This window comes from Hermetia illucens, chromosome 4 (genome assembly GCF_905115235.1).
Source record: "Hermetia illucens chromosome 4, iHerIll2.2.curated.20191125, whole genome shotgun sequence".
Classification (NCBI taxonomy): Eukaryota; Metazoa; Arthropoda; class Insecta; order Diptera; family Stratiomyidae; genus Hermetia; species Hermetia illucens.
The window spans coordinates 68,440,583-68,452,589 of NC_051852.1; the positions used below are offsets into that span (position 1 = coordinate 68,440,583).

General features: G+C 42.7%; 1 protein-coding gene across 4 annotated transcripts in view; it reads left to right on the forward strand.

The window, feature by feature from the left end:
• The first annotated feature begins 10,923 nt into the window (after positions 1-10,923).
• LOC119655342 overlaps positions 10,924-12,007 on the forward strand; it is a 600,578-nt gene continuing 599,494 nt past the window's right edge. For 2 of the 4 annotated variants that reach the window (XM_038061191.1, XM_038061189.1), the window contains exon 1: positions 10,924-11,349. The gene's annotated coding sequence lies outside the window, so the exon portion shown is untranslated. Of the gene's footprint in view, positions 11,382-12,007 lie in introns of all 4 variants that reach the window. The other 2 variants (XM_038061190.1, XM_038061188.1) reach the window with 2 other exon arrangements.

The following is a 12,007-nucleotide window of genomic DNA, read 5'->3' on the forward strand; positions in this document are numbered from 1 at the left end:
GTAAACTAATTTAGTGTCCGGATAGCTGAGTGGTTAGAGCACAAGGCTGTCGTACGGAAGGTCGCGGTTCAAATCTCGCTGGCGGCAGTGGGATTTGTATCGTGATTTGATGTCGGATACCAGTCGACTCAGCTGTGAATGAGTACCTGAGTCGAATCAGGGTAATAATCTCGGGCGAGCGCAATGCTGACCACATGGCCTCCTAGTGTACCGTTACGGTCTTGAATGAAGTGCTCTAACACACTTCAAGGCCCTGATCCAATATGGATTGTTGTGCCAACGATTATTATTATTATTATTAATTTAGAAACTTTTGCATAAAGAGCGGCGCCTAGGTTTAGAAAACGAACAAGCAATATTTATTCTAATAATTGATCGAAGAAACATTTTCACCGCACGTCACTTAAGTTCAACTTGCAGCAATCTAATTCAACACATGTGTGGGGTTCACAGTCTGAGAAAAATACGTGTGACAGACAGACGGACAGATAGGCAGACACATAGATAAACAGTAGTCCGATTTTAATAGATTTGAATAAGGTAAGAATTTAATAACTTTAATACTGATAGCCGGGCTGCCGGTAGTATTATACGCGATACTGTCCTTTATGCTGCAGCAACATTTGGTACTCCTAGGATGAAATTAAGAGGGGTTTTTCTGTCAATTTCAAAAAGTTACTAATATACAATAAGTAAGTTTATTTGAGCAGATATTGAGATCGGACATATTAAGAGGCCCAAATTTCATATAAGCGCATCGCTTTCAATTTTTCAAATTTTTGTGTTGGGTAGTTTTCGAAAATCAGTCCTGTTTCACTTTAAGTCTGCTCATTTTCGCCCCTTACTCACGCATTTTGCAAGTAACGTCAAAACTTGTGAAAGTACAAATTGAGACCTTTTATCTGATACCCCACTGGTACATTAGTTGACAAACAATTTTATATCCTCCCTTTCCTTGTATGGGAAGCCCCTTTAAACTACACGTAAATTTATGTTAATCTTTATTGCGTGGGATTCTGGGACCATTTTGTTTTTCAAAAAACCTCAAAAGTTATAATAATTCGCATCTAATAAAAACTACACTTCAAAACATATTTCATACGTACATTTCCCTATGTATATATGTTTCCTTTTCAGCCTTTTGTGAAGTATAGGACATCTACTCAGTTTTTTTCTTGTAATTGTTTTTCATTTTCAAATTTTTATTTGCAGTGAGTTCAATATGTATACGACTCCTAGCTTATATGCCAAGTAGTTCTTCGTTCGAGTTTTTATTGCGGCAGAGTATTTCGATGATAAGGCAAAGACAGTTATTAACGAAGACTTGGAGCTTTCTAGTAACGGTGGCGGTCACATTCCATGTTGTACTGCTCCCACATAGCGTAACAGAGAAAAAGGGGAGGAACAGCCTGTTCCATCGATTAATTTTTCTGTCCCGTGTTCGGAGTTTGAAAATTCAAATTAGAAACTCTGAATTTGAGCCTTTGAAATTCGACTGCGATAGAGGAATTTTATCGGTGTGGCAACGTTACACCGCCTTGCACTGTTTGAACCCCAACAATTAGCATGTGGTATTGTTACGGTCGTCTGCAGTTTCAATTGAAAAGTTTAAATATTTTGTGAGTGCGTAGATGAATAAAGTGATTGGATTTCGCTTGCAGCTCCTGTCGCGTTTTATGTTACGAGCAGGTTCTTTCGGACGTTGGAGCCAACACAATAGGATATCACTAAGCATTTTTAAGGTTTTGTTTGTAAAATAAACGCTTATTAAAATCGGTTCAATGTCTGTCTGCCTGTCTGTCTGTCCGTCTGTCTTTTTTTTTCTTTTTTTTTTTTGAGGAGGTGGAAATCTTCAAAAGACACTGGTCTAGACACACCAGCGTGTGGGATTTTTACCCACTAAAACCACCCCCGACTCCCTCCCTGCCCCGCGGAACCACCATAAGGTATTACATCACGGGGCGGAGTCAGCTCACTCTAGCTTAATCCCATTTCTTCTATACGCGGCGCACGTGACCGCGTTTTTCTCCTTTCCTCTGCCTTTCGCAATTTAACTTGAATTGATGCGATCATGGAGTTGACCGCATCCCAATTCTCTTGATGTGCTAGCATTTTCGGTACCACATTTTCTGGTACCAGCACCTCTCCTAGAGTCTCCTCTAGGTTCCTCCTTTCTTCCACAAATCTCGGACAGTGGAAGAATACATGCTCTGGGTCCTCTGGGACTCCATCGCAATTTGGACAGTCGGGTGAGGTCTCCAATTTAAACCTGTGAAGGTATTGGAGATATCCTCCATGTCCCGTGAGAAACTGGGTGAGATTATAATTAATCTCACCGTGTCGTCTCTCCAACCACTCCTTGATGGCAGGAATGAGCCTGTGAGTCGGCCGACCCTTTCCCGAGCGTTCCCACCGCTCTTGCCATCTATTTATGAATCTCTCCCTCTCAGCCTTCTTCGTCTGCAATAAGGGAGAGATTGGCTTCGCATGGTATATATTCGCCATCTCATCTGCCAAGATGTCAATCGGCATCATTCCAGAGATGACGAATGCTGCATCATCTGAGACAGTCCTGAAGGCAGAGCATACCCTCAGAGCTGCCCTCCTGTAGACTGCATTCAGTTTGCTAGTGTTAACTGACATCCGCAACGCCTCGCTCCAAACTGGGGTCGCATAGAGCATGATTGAGGTCACCACCCTGGCTATAAGCAACCTAGAGGTATGCCGTGGCCCTCCCACGTACGGCATCATCCTGGCCAGGGCCATACTGTCAGTGGATGATTTATCACAAACATACTGTACGTATTGCTTATAGCTGAGCTTCCTGTCTATTACCACCCCCAAGTATTTGATGGCCGGCTTGGAAGTGATGATATAATTCCCGACTCTAACACAGGCGTAATTTCTCTTCCGGCGCTTCGTGATGAGGACCGCTTCCGTTTTTTCCTCCGCAAGCGTCAGACCAGAGCTCTCCAACCAGCATTTGACAGTATTGATTGCCTCGCTTGAATATAACTCAGCATCTTCAAGATGCTTTGCGACAACAACTAGTGCAATGTCGTCAGCGTAACCCACCACTGTGGCTTCCTCCGGAAGGGGAAGATTAAGTACATCGTTGTACATGATGTTCCACAGTAGTGGGCCCAATACGGAGCCCTGCGGGACACCCGCGGAAACGACGTACTCCTGCGGTCCGTCATCAGTGTCATACCAGAGCCTCCTTTCAGTTAAATAACTATCGACAATTGCGGCGAGGTAGACGGGAATACCAACCTTCGCTAGGGATTTCCGGATTAGATTCCAATTGGGCGAATTGAATACATTTTTCACGTCCAGGGTTACTACCACGCAATATTTGCTGGTACTACCCTTTCCGTGGATTGCATCTTCGGCCAAGCCAGTAACCAATTTGATGGCATCAATGGTTGATCTGGCTTTACGGAACCCATACTGCCGATCTGAAAGGCCGCCTTGGCTCTCAACTACTGGGAGTAATCTATTATAGATTACCCGCTCTAGCATTTTCCCCACCGTGTCCAAAAGACATATGGGTCGGTATGAGGATGGTTCACCTGGTGGTTTACCAGGCTTAGGCAGAAGCACCAACTTCTGCCGCTTCCATACCGCTGGAAATATTCCCTCGGACATGCACGCTTCGAACAACTCAGCAAACATGTCCGGCCTGGATTTCACGGCAAGCTTAAGGGCCTTATTCGGCACTCCGTCCAGACCCGGTGCTTTATTGTCTCCTATTCTGCCGCAGATCTCCAGCAGCTCGTCTCTGGTGACTGGCGGGATTGCCATCACATTCATAGGTGGTTTGAATGTGTCGGTGTTCTCCTCTTGCTGGGGGAATAACACCTGGATGATTTTCAACAAGAGGGTGGGGTACGTGATCTGCGGAGACGAACGGCCTCTAAATCGTCCCATCACGATTCCATAAGCTCTCCCCCACGGATTTACGTCCGCTTCTGAGCAGAGCTCCTTAAAGCATTTCCTCTTGCTTCGCTGGATGGCGAGCTTGAGGGTTTTGCGGGCTGCCTTGTAGGCGCACTCTTTCTGCCCCTGATCGATTCTACCTACCGCCCTCTGAGCCGCTCTTCTCGCTCGGTGGCAGGCTGATCGAAGGCCGGTCAGTTCATCATTCCACCAGTAGTTTGGTCTTCTACGGGGGAATGCGCACCTCCTAGGCATGGACGCGTCACATGCTTTGGCGATGCATTGAGCCAGATGGACAGCTCTTTCCGTAGAGGTGCCTGCTATATCAGGGTGATCCAACCACACCTCTAAGAAGCTCTGCTCATCCAAAGATTTTGCACACCAGCCTGAAATCTTTTCCGGTTTCGGGCATGATAGCTCTTTGCCCTGAGGTTCGACACATGTCTCACAGAAGATTGCCTGGTGATTGCTGTGGGTGTAGCGTTCGCTGACGTACCAGGACATACCACGCGCCAGCGCAGGGCTGATAAAGGTCAGGTCTACAACCGAGCCTGATCCCCCTTTCTGGAAGGTGTTTACAGCACCTTCGTTAGCCAAAACTATGTCCATCTGCGCAAAAGCTTCTAATAAACTGCGCCCCCTAGCATTTGATTCCCTACTACCCCACTCTAGGGCCCAAGCATTGAAATCACCAGCAATCACCTTTGGACTTTGTCCCTTCGCGTCGAGAACAAGATTATCAAGCATTTGCTCGAATTCAGACAGTGTCAAACTTGGCGGGGCGTAGCAGCTGTATACATATACACCACTTATCTTCGCCCACACGAAGCCACTGCCTGCCTGACTTGCAGTACATTGTATGGCCTGTCGACCGCAAGCCCATATCGCCGCTCCACCAGTCGAATCTTTGACCCATATGCCACCGTGACGGTGTCTATACGGTTCGCTTATGATGGCGATTTCCATCTCAGATTCGAACGTGGCCTGCTCAAGTAAATCCTGAGCGACCCTGCAATGATTCAGGTTTATTTGAATAAACCTCATTTTCTCATTGCAGTGAGCGCCTTCCTAAATTCCGGACATTTACCACTCCAGGCAATATGCCGGTTATCCTAGGCAGGCACTTGGGGCCCCTATTGCACTCTCTGGCAATATGGCCTTTCTCCCTACACCTTCTGCATCGATCGGACCGGTCAATGCTGCTGGTGCATGCCTTCGCGAAGTGTCCAAACATGAGGCATTTAAAGCACCTCTTCAGTGAAATTTGTTCCCTTAGACGGCAGACAGCCCATCCAATCCAAACCCTTCCGGCAGCCAATAACATCTGTGCTACCTCCGCTGGTACTCGTATTGTGGCTGTTTGAGTACCACCATAGGCTTTTCGTAAGCCCACAATAGACTCCTCGGTGAGTTCTTTCAACTTGAATTGCTCCTTCAGAGCAATACAAATTTCTTCTTTCGATGTTACTTCATCGAGATCCTTACATTGAAGGTAGATCTCATGTTTTTGGGCACGCACTGCGGCATTCTCCCCAAGTGAGTTTTTCACTTGAGTGCGAAAGTCATCAGTTTTGCCACCGCTGGATCTTTTCAGCTCGAACATGAGATCCCCTTTCTGGGTTCTTCGGATTCGGTTTACATTTCCGCTCAGATCTTTTAGGTCGGGATCAGCTTTGACCATTTTGAGTATCTCCGCGTAGGACAGATTGCCCTTACTGGAGATAACAATTACATCTGGACGAGTTCGCACTTTTGCCTTTCGTTTCGCTTTTTTGTTGGTAACTTTAGTCCATCCATCGTTTTCGCTGGTCTTAGGCTTCGCAACGCTGGTCGAGTTTCCTAGATTCGCTGTACGGTTTCCTCCTTCTGACCTGTTGGTGTTGGTTTTCCGGATGTCCTGTCCGCCTTTTTTCTCTTAGGCGTCTGCTGATTACTTAAAGGATCCCCCTCTTTTTCACGTACTCGCTTATTTCGCTGGGATTCGATGGTAGTACGGTTAGGCGTCACTTGGGTCGCTCGTGATATTGTTGGCACAGCGGGGTTCGGCGTGTTCTTATTATTCTTTTCCTCCATCTGTGATCTATTATAGAGAACTCTAATAGCCCTCACCATATTCTTTATGGCTTGGTGCACGTTGTGCTTGTCCTTTATAAACTCGGACAGTTCAACTATCTTTGTCCCAAGCTGGGTGAAGGGTAATTCCACCGGATCGGGACTCTGCTCCGTATACGTCCCGGCAGGGTTACCCCTTTTACATGGTCTTTCACTTTTGGCCTGTACTTTATCCTTCATCGTCTTTGGTATTGGTGGAGATCTCAAAGTTGATGAGCTTCTTTTGAATAGATCTCTTCCTTGTTCCTGGAGCACCTCCTGCTGTCGAGCATCTTGAACATATGCGGTGGGTGTAGTCACGGTTTTTGTTGTCCAAAAAGCTGCTTTTAGTTCATCTTTGTTTGCTCTTGTTATTGGTGTTCTCGGTAAAGTCGTACTTCGCTTGAATACTTCCTTCTCCAGATCCAAATCACTTGTAGCATTATATGCCAAGGTGGCCAAGTTGTCCACCACCGAGGCACTGCGGTCGAGGGATATCGACGACCGGGAGCCCGCTTGCTCACTCCCAAAAGCCGCCGGTACTGGGGTTCCGAGCCCCTGCACCGTAAGTTTCCTCCTTCTCTCGTCTTCCATGGTGGTTTTATGTTCTGGGTATCCTTCCCATAGCCATTTTGGTCCGCGCACCAGAGATGAGCAAACACTAGCCCATGCACAATCAAAAAAGAAAAGTGCATGAACACATTTTTACACATCAATAGGTGTGCCCCTATCCGCCAGCTGGGGTCGCGCCTGATGGGAGATCTGGCCACTCCTCACAGGTCTGTCCGTCTGTCTGTCTGTCTGTTCGTCTGTCTGTCTGTTTGTCTGTCTGTCTGTCTGTCACAGGCATTTTTCTCAGAAACGGCTACACCGATTGACACGAAATTTGGTGAGAAGGTGGGAACTGTGGACCCCCAGACATGCAGTGAGTAATATCCTCCTACGTTGAGATTTAGCGGGGCACCCCATACATGTAAAAGGGGTGTGTAAAATTTTTTTTCACCAAATATAGTCATGTGGGGTATCAAATGAAAGGTCTCGGTTAGTCATTTTCGAAGTCGGTCTTAGTTTCGAGATTTGTTAAAAAGCCGGGGAGTGGGAGGGGTGCAAAGTGATGATTTCTTTAACGGAGCCATTCTCAGAAACTACTCAACCGAAAAATCTGAAAAAAATCATGAAGCTGCCTCTATACGGTACCCAGGCCCCAAAATACTCCCCATATCGACGTCTGTTCAAATTAAGTTAATAATAGTATATTACCGTATTTTTGGGAAAATTGAGTAAAACCCCCCTTAAGTTTATGTCAGAGTTAGTATTATATATAGTAGTATTATAAAATATAATATGAAGCATATTATCTCCAAGACTCATCAAAATCATACTATTAATAACAAAATTACAGTAGCTCAAAGTTGCCTTACCGTGTAAATTTACAACCCGAGGTACTCAATCTGATATGCTATATGCATATTCTTAACGGGCTACGTACAAATGGGATAGTTCTACACTCAAATATACTCACACAAGAAACAAACAAAACCTTTCATACCTGAAGCGCCCAGCTTCCGATTTCCCGACTTGTTTTATTTTAACTTTCGCTCACCTTGAACCTTGATTACATTGGAACTTGCATTGCACACAATTGTCGAAATTGTAGCATTTACCTTGTTGTAAACTACGCCGAAGAACAGAATAAAGATCTAAGAAATTATAACCAAATGAACATTATATGTATCTAGTTGAGAAATTTGAAACCAAGTAAATATAAAGAATATATTTGAAGACGAAGAAACAAATAATCAAAATTCAATCTACTCGTACCACAAATATGAAACCCACTAATCGAAAGATGTGTATTTTCGTGCGTCCTAATTTATCAGTCGGTTTTGATGTTCTAAGGTCTTCTAAAATGTTGAATGATTAAATACGGGGTTTATAAACAAAAGAAAAACTGTTTACTTATTGTTGAAGGAGGCCCGTTTACGCTAAACGGACTTGTTAGAACTCGTTTTATTGACACACGAATTAATTGATTTTTGCATAATGTATCTAACAAGCGCAAAAGAAAACAAGCAAATTTGCACGCAAAAACTATTATCACGTAACTAAACGTAAAAGAAAATAATTAATTAATTAATAATTAATTTACATGGAGAAAAGCATACTTATATGGCTTTAGCATTATGAATATAGTTTTTATATTTTCAAAATTATATGAAGAAAAAAATACTTATTTTGCTTTAGGATTATGAATATAGTTCTTATACTTTCGAACTTACATGTATTTGAAGCGACAGGGGGCAAATATTTAGGTTGGGGTGGAGTCACTATGTCGTGGGCCACCCAGCCAGGAAGACAGAGGCCACTTGTCACGTAAGCGCGAGATTCAACTCAGGGCTAATGCGTTGAATAACGTCGAGCTCATTGCCGTTGTCAGCAGAAGCAACGCTTGAAGGATATATGAGTTGAACGACGTTTTCGATGCTCTGCTCACTAACCAAGATAGGAAGAGTGCGATAATTCTTCAAAATGGTAACCTTGGTTTTATTCATATTTATCTTCAGTCAGACTCTGCTTGCTTCACTATCAAAAGCCGAGGTCCAAAACTCGAGCTAAGTGATCACTGTAGTCGAGGTATTTGAGAGAAGATATCATAGTCGATTGAACCTCTTCAAGTCCTCCGGACAGGGTGGCATGAAGCGTATCAAAGAAGATAACAATTCTTCTGAAATAAATCATTATTAGCTTCTTCAGAATGCCCCCGCCGCCCAAGGCACTTCAAATTCACTCCCTGTTTACCCTATCGAAAACTTTCTCGAAATCGATGAAGAAAAGATAAAGCAGAGATCTGAACTCCGCATAATACTCCAAAATGATCCGCAAGCAGTGCAATAATGCTTCCCTAATTATTGCGTTTAAGACAGGTCCTCTTTTTCGGAATCTTAACCATCACCCCCTTTTTCCAACAACTTGGAAAGATCTTATGTTCTCAGTTAAGTGAAAGTAGCAGCTCTGACAAAAATGTTGAGCACCTTCACATTCAAATAATCCATCATGATTGCAATGTTACCTAAAGGGAAGCTCTCCTGTATTTCACTTCTCACAAAAAGCCCCTTTTTCTTCTTCATCGGTTTCTTCGTTGGTGCCTAGCACTATACTATTGAGATTTCCTCATTTTGCGCCGGGATCACGCAGTTAATATTCCGCCTGATATTGATTCACAAGATATGAAGAGACGCTATGAGGAAGCAACACGTGCTAATGCAACATCAGGTCCACGCATACTTCCGGAATTTGAGAGAGTACAATAAATACAGTCCTACAAGAAGAAAACCAGTACTTCATTGACTTCCATCGACTTACGTTGCTTAATCTCAGAATCTCCAATCTGTATCACTGACGTTCTCTTTGAAGTTGGTCAAGGCACACATTCTGGGGGCATTCGTACGTTTTAGAATGCAGATATGATTGACTGACGGATGCAAAGGCCATAGCCGAAAAAATCTGTTCCAAAACATAAATAAGATTCAAGATTTGCAGGTTGCTAGTGTGCAACAAAGAGTGAATATATACTTTGAATTTCCAAGCGTTTCGTGGAGCAATCATTTTCCGGTCTAACAGCAAATACTATTAAATCGGGTAGGTATACCTCAAATATGTCCTGAAAGGATCTGACTGCAGTGACCCCCTTTCATCCTCCTCTCTAAAGTGGGCTTGAGACCGTTTAAGGCAGAGTTCAAATACGAATAATAGTAGCACATTATTAGTTTTTAGAAATTTACCTCAGAACTCAGAAGCTATAATTAGCCAAGTTATAGAGACGTGACAAATTCCCAAAACTTTTACATAAGGAAATTACAAAACCTTTCATACCCAAAGCGTTTCTGATCTGCTTTCAGATTCCCAGTTTGTAATTTTATAGTCCTCTCTAAAACGCGCTTGAGACCGTTGAAGGCGGAGTTTAAATAAGAATAATAATAGTATATTATTCATCATCATCAACGGCGCAACAACCGGTATCTGGTCTAGGCCTGCCTTAATAAGGAACTCCAGACTTCCCGGTTTTGCGGCGAGATCCACCAATTCGATATCCCTAAAAGTTGTCTGGCATCCTGACCTACGCCATCGCTCCGTCTCAGGCAGGGTCTGCCTCGTCTTTTTTTTCTACCATAGATATTATTAGCTTCTAGAAATTTAAGTGAGAACTCTGCTAAAATTAGCCAAGTTATAGAGGGGTCAGAAATTCTCAAAATTTTTACATAAAGAAATCACAAAACCTTTCATACTCAACGGGTTTGTGATCTGCTTCCAGATGCCCACTTTGTAATTTTATAGCCTCGAAAATTCCTGAGGAATTGAAATTTGAATGGAAAGCTCCCATTGCCATTATCATAGATTTTAATTACCTCCACTAATCCATCAAGGAGTTTATGGCAACAGATTCGAGCATGGCTGAGTAAATTACTTACGGCAGTGCGTCGGTTTTGATATCGTAGGAATACAAAGTAACTTTCCTTAATAAAACCAAATGAATATTCCTCGAATATCCTAGTTGGTTTAATTGAAAAAAATGTGCATTATCACACACTTTCCCTCGCCAAATGTAGCTGATATCATGCCTTTGGCTTATGCGCATGACCAAATCTATTTGAAGCTGTACGGACTACACCTTCTTTACGGTGTGGGGTGCAATAGACTGTGCGTGCTAGCTGTGGCTAGCTTTGCTCGAATCAAATTTCATTTTGCATAAGCCCAATGTCCACATATACATGTGAATGTATATTACCTATATGTGTAAATATAATGCATGGCTTAGTGTCCAGGATTCAGTCTCCCTATGAATAATTTCCGAGTGGCGTTGTATCTTACTTGCATATTTTCTATTCGCGATAATCGGCAATCAACTGATCTCCAGGCAGATCGCTCCTAGTACATTACATAGAAATAATCCGGTGGAAAGCCATCTTTTATAGCACATCATGTTGATACGAAATGCTCTTATTTTTCATCGTATGGCCACCGTTTTCTCTCGGAGCAAATAAGTTTAGTATCTATTTTAAGGCGGTTTCGGTCAGTTTGTTTATTTCGGTATTGTCGCGACAATTGTGTCTAAATTGATAGATTCGTTTGAGGAAAGCTATCGGAACAACTATCAGCTAGTTTCTGTAGTTCGGGTGTGGAAACCGAGGAAACTGTGACTGAAATCGAATAAATATGAAAACTAATTGATTCAATGAGTTCAGTGTTATGTAAATGAGTTTATATACATGCATATGTAGAACCAACGACATAACGTGTGACTAGCCTGCGAATACATATGTATGTATGTATATATATTTTTAATACTACAGGTAGTTATTAGGATTCTCAACAAAATTTCAACTTTCTATCATAAATCAAATATTCATTTTATTGGCGGTAATTGATTGTGTAGGTTTTGCGCACTCGGACACTTGCAATAGTTACCTCTTGAAACAATTTAGGGACATTCCAAAAATGGGCTGAATTACCTGTAGCGAAATTTGGAGACTGCCTTCTGTTTTCTTTTCGTGTTTTCTTCTTTTAGGTTCGAACTTGGAACTCTTATGAGAGGAAGCGGGCGGTCTGGTTTGTAAAGGTTGGAAGAACATTTTATAGAGAGTTTTGGCCATTTTCACTCCAAATTTTCTAGGTAGGAGCGGCAAAATAAAAGGTCCAGCTTACATTAAACATTTATCTGCTTTATTTCATCCCTTTATAAAGTGGTTTCCAGAAATTAGTCAAATTTTTCGTATTCATAATTAAGAAACAAAGTTTTTAATTATGAATACAAAGTTTAAAAAACAGATCGGGAAACCGGAAGTTGATGAAAGATTTTTGTTGAGCAGATTTCGTAACGGAGATTACTTTAAGGCCTAGATACCAATGCACAAACCACAATTTTTTTCAGATTTTCCGCTTCAGTATTTTCTGAGAACGGGTCCTTGTATTAATAGGG